This window comes from Sardina pilchardus, chromosome 2, assembly GCF_963854185.1.
Source record: "Sardina pilchardus chromosome 2, fSarPil1.1, whole genome shotgun sequence".
Taxonomy (NCBI): Eukaryota; Metazoa; Chordata; class Actinopteri; order Clupeiformes; family Clupeidae; genus Sardina; species Sardina pilchardus.
The window spans coordinates 11,114,672-11,119,671 of NC_084995.1; the positions used below are offsets into that span (position 1 = coordinate 11,114,672).

Sequence of the window (5,000 nt, forward strand, 5' to 3'; positions counted from 1 at the left end):
TCCCAATCCCACCCCATCTCTCTTTCTCTCTCTCTCTCTCTCTCTCTCTCTCTCTCTCTCTCTCTCTCTCTCTTTCTCTTTCTCTTTCCCACTTGTTTACCGTCCCTCTCTTCACTGTCCTATCCAATTAAAGGCATAAAAGCCCAAAAAATATTTTTAAAAGAAAGAAAGAAAACATAAAGAAAGAAAACAGTGTACAGAATGCTATGAAAAAGAAAAAAGAGACAGACAAAGAGGTAATAAAATGATCCACAGAGCAGGTTAGGAAGACCTAAAGACTTGTTCACTATATCTCCAAGACTCTTGTAGCATCTACAGATGCAGTTCTCCGATAACTATGTGAATATGTAATGTAATGTTTCTGTAATGCATTTGCAGGAGAAAATTAGCATTTTGGTGTTTAAGACCATCTTGATGTTTGAGATGACACGTGATAAACGAGAATAATAAAGGCTCACATCATCAGCGAGCGGAGAATGCTGAGAATATTTCCCATAATTACTCAGACACACAACACACTCATCCATCCAAATTCCTACCCTCCCCACCCTTTCCCTTCCTCTCTCCTTCCTCTGCTGCCCTAAAGTGATGCTCGTTTGGCTGTGTTTACGTCTGCCTGCAGATGGATGGAGAGAAAGAGCAGAGAGCAGGGAATTGAGGATGGATGTCGCAAACAAGAGGGCGTATGAATACGCGTCAGCATTCCAGAGCTGTGGTGCAGTGCCGTTCAGAGAGAGAGAGAGAGAAAGAGAAGGAACGAGAGAAAGAGAAACGAGAGAGAGAGCGAGAGGAACGTGGTCTAGGCGGCGACGTTGAGAACGCTGAAGACAGGAGGTTCCCGGAAACCTCAGCCCTCCAGAGCCCAGACTGAGACACGTTGTGAAGGAACTGGCCGTTTTTACAGCAGCCGCCGTTTCTGACCCCCCCGCCCCCCCCCCCCCCACACACACACACACTTCCCCCTCTCGCTAGGTCAAACACCAAGCGTGCCCAGGGAGGCGAGTTTAAAATTAGGGGTGCTGAGTTTTACAGACAAACAAAACAACGTCGCTCCTTCAGTTCAGCCTCAGCTGGGAGAACTTCATGGAGTGGAGGGGAGCAGTACTCACTAAATGAGCGCGTGAGGAATTGCTGTTGAGCTGACAATGGGAGGGAAACTGTACAGTATACCTCATTTGCTCTCACTTTTCTCCCTTTCTCACTTGGTGAATCCAGCCATACATTTACCACACTTGATATGTATACATTCACATACTCATTTACTTACTTACATGTCATTCGAACATACTGCGCTATCTAAACAGAGTCATACCATATAAGTTAAGCTTCCACTCACTTGAGCATTCCAACACTTCTGTAACGCATTAGTCTGATGTTTTTGCTAGGTCACAGAAAGCAATGATAGGGATCATTTCGACACATTCATTAACTAAACATACGCTCTCTTCACACACAAGCCTAGATGACAATTAGAAAGTAAGATGCCTTCTGCCTCACTGAATTCACTTATTCTGCATGGTATAACAGTCGTACACACACACACATATACACACAGACACACAGTCACACACACACACAGACACGCGCACTCTGTAGATTAGAGTGGAATAGAAAAAGAAAGCGAGGGAGGAAGAAGAAGAGAGAGAAGAGAGAGGAAGGAAGGCAGTAAGGGGAACAAATAGAGGGAGAAGGAAATGGAGAGAAGGAGGCAGGACAAGAGAAGAGCACTGTAAATAGTTGAGCAAATCTTCCCAGTTCAACAGGTGAGCCCCACACACACACACACACACACACACACACACACACACACACACACACACACACACACACACTGAGAAAGAAAGAGTGAGTGAGTCAGAGCACTCGAGCGGCGGAGTGTGATGCGGCCATCGCCGTTGCCACGGCGCAGACACGACACGTCCACAGCAGCGCACATCTGCCTCCCCGCTCACCTCTCGGTTCTGTCTCACACACACACACACGCGCACACACACACACACACACACACACACACACACTCTGTCTCTCTGTACTTCTCACACAAACACACCCACAAACACACTTATACCCACATTAAACACACACTCTCTCTCCCTCTCTTTCTCCCTCTCTCTCTCCCTCTCTCTCTCTTTCTTTCTCTCTCTCTCTCTGTCTCTCTTTCTCTCTCTCTCTCTTACAGACCCATTTACCCACAAATTGACACAGACACACACACACACACACACACACACACACACACACACACACACATGTACACGTACACGTACAGAGACACTCACACAGAAACCTCTTTCCCCTTGTCGGTGAGTGCCCTCAGCCTTCGGCTCCCGCGGCGAGAACGATCATGGCTGGAGCAGCCCGCTGGTCCCGAGCAGCGCACGAGAGACAGATAGAGACCCGGGGAGAGAGAGAGAGAGAGAGAGGGAGAGATGAAGGGAGAAAGAGAGAGAGAGACGGGGTAGACAAGCATGTGACGGAGCTCCCTGACGACAACACTCCAAACACCGATCCTGTCTCTGAGCAGAAGCTAGGGCTAGCAGGCACGGCACGCTACACCTTTAACAGAAAGCTCCGATAGACTCACCGCGGAACTCTCCGGAAGACTAACAGAAGGGAACAGCACTGCCTCTCAGAGCACATGATCGTTTTTTCAAGCCCACCCCCTCCACACACACACACACACACACACACATACACACATACACACCCCTCGTCTGCTCGGGGCAGCTGAGTTTACTTACACTGCTCCACTTCAGAGTGACGCACAGGAGAAAGTGTAATCCCTGCCTTCCAAACCCTCCCTCTCTCCCTTTCTGTCTCTTCCTCTCTCCCTCTCTCTCACTCAGTCTCTATCTCCCTCCTTTCACTCCCACCCACATACACATGTGCATTTCCAGGTAGACACACACGCACACACACACACACACACAAATACTTAAACAGAGAAATAAACACACAGAGACACACCCTCGGTGTTGCTCAGTCTGTGTTGCCAAGTGTGTTTGGCTGGGACCTTACTGTGACTGCTGCAAGAAAGACACTCGGCACCCACCATATAAGGAAGTAGCAGCTAAACATGTCACATACAAGTAATATACATGGAGCAGGCAAAGAGTTCCCTGTCCACAGCTCTCTCTCTCTCTCTCTCTCTTTCTCTCTCTCTCTCTCTCTCTCTCTCTCTCTGTTGCTGGTCACAGGAGGTAAAGAGCAGAGGATAAAACACACTAACCTACATGCACACACACACACCCAAACACGATCGAATGGACAGAGAGAGAAAGTGAGACAGACAGACGCGGGTGTTAAAGTTCAAGTGTTAACCAATCAAACATTGACACTGTCTAAACAAGAGCAGCGCAGCGTCACGAGACTCACGACGGGACCTGCTACCTCTGTTTCTGTGTGTCAACGACAGAGAGACCGAAGTGTGTGCTTCTCTCTCATCTCTTGAATGGATACACACACACACAACACACGAAGTCCTCTCTCACAACATATAGAGCGACTCTAACCCCCAGAAACATACACAGCAACTTTTCTTCCTGATCATATGTGTGTGTCTGTATCTGAGTCTCTGTGTGTGTGAATGTGTACGTGTGTAAATATGTGTGACTGTGTGCATGCATGTCTGTGTGTATGTATGTCTGTGTACACTAGTTTGAGTCATCTAGAGTGGGTGACAAGACCCGGTCAGCCAGCAGTTAAAACGGCACGTACCAACACCAACAACAGACACGCTCATACAAGGACAGACTCACGCTCAGAAAATGCTGCATAGACCTGGCCACGGTCACAGAGAGAGAAAGACACAGAGGGAGAGGGAGAGGGAGACAGATAAACACACTGACACAAATGGAAAGACAAGAGTAAATCAGATCCTTACCTCTTGCCTTGTAGAATGCTAAGAATTGCGCGTGAGTTTGTGTGTGTGTGTGTGTGTGTGTGCCTACGTGTCTGTGTATGTGTGTGTGTGTGTGTGTGTGTGTGTGTGTGTGTGTGTGTGTGTGTGTGTGTGTGTGTATGTGTGTGTGTGTGTATGTGAGTGAGTGTGAGTGTGTGTGTGTGTGTATGTGTGTGTGTGTGTGTGTGTGTGTGTGAGTGAGTGAGAGTGAGAGAGAGAGAGTCTGCTCAGAGGCGGGTGGCAGGCCGCGACAGCAGAGCCCCAGGCACCGGCTGGACCATTCTTGGGCAGACAGACGCACAGAGAAAGAGAGGGAGAGAGAGAGAGGGAGGAAAAAAGAGAGAGAAAGAATAACAGAATGGTGCAGCGCAGCAAGCGTCTGGACTCCCTCAGCCTGTGTGCGTGAGTGAGGGAGGGAGAGAGTGAGTGAGTGAATGAGAGCACAACAGAGAGAGAGAGAGAGAGAGAGAGAGTGACTAGCTAGCAGCAGCAGTGTCAGTAGCACTCCGCAGAGCATGCAGGAGAGACGCCACTCAACACACTCTAGTCCCGCCTCCGCCTCCCCCTCCCGGCAACCAGGAAGTGCTCCCTCTCCCACAGCACACACAGACCGGGAGCGAAAGAGAGCAGGAGGAGGGAGGGTGAAAGAGAGAGAGAGAGAGATGGAGGCAGCAGAATAGAAAAGAAGGAAGTGAAGAGGAAACAGTGGGAGGAACTCAGGGAGGAATAAGAAAAAAAGGAAAGGGAGAGGGGAGAACCCGCCCGCCCGCCTGTCTGCAACAGATTACGTAGTGCTTTACCTCCGCCTGTCTCCCCACGGTCCTAGACTACAGAGACACACACTCACAGACACACAGCCACACACACACGCACACACACAAGCACCTACACACATAAACATTCATTCTTTATATCTCTCTCTATCTTCTCTACCTCTCTCTCTCTCTCGCACAAACAACCACTTTTAAAGGAATATACCCTAAGCCGGGTATGCTCACATCTTACCCCAGGTTAGAGTAATATTCAATATACTAATTAATAATAATCAATAGTAATAATACCACTTCTGAGTAATGCTAGCAAAAAAGATAGTGAGTGA

At 48.5% G+C, this 5,000-nt stretch overlaps 1 protein-coding gene across 3 annotated transcripts in view; it reads right to left on the minus strand.

Annotated features, from left to right (window-relative positions):
• The window catches only part of mbnl1 (muscleblind-like splicing regulator 1), a 53,468-nt gene that overhangs the window by 42,657 nt on the left and 5,811 nt on the right, over positions 1–5,000 (minus strand). Inside the window, exon 1 of one of the 3 annotated variants that reach the window (XM_062518795.1) lies at positions 2,742–2,760. The exons of 1 other annotated variant lie outside the window; for it this stretch is intronic. The gene's annotated coding sequence lies outside the window, so the exon portion shown is untranslated. Of the gene's footprint in view, positions 1–2,279; positions 2,607–2,741; positions 2,761–5,000 lie in introns of those variants that run through there. One more of the 3 variants, XM_062518759.1, reaches the window with a different exon arrangement.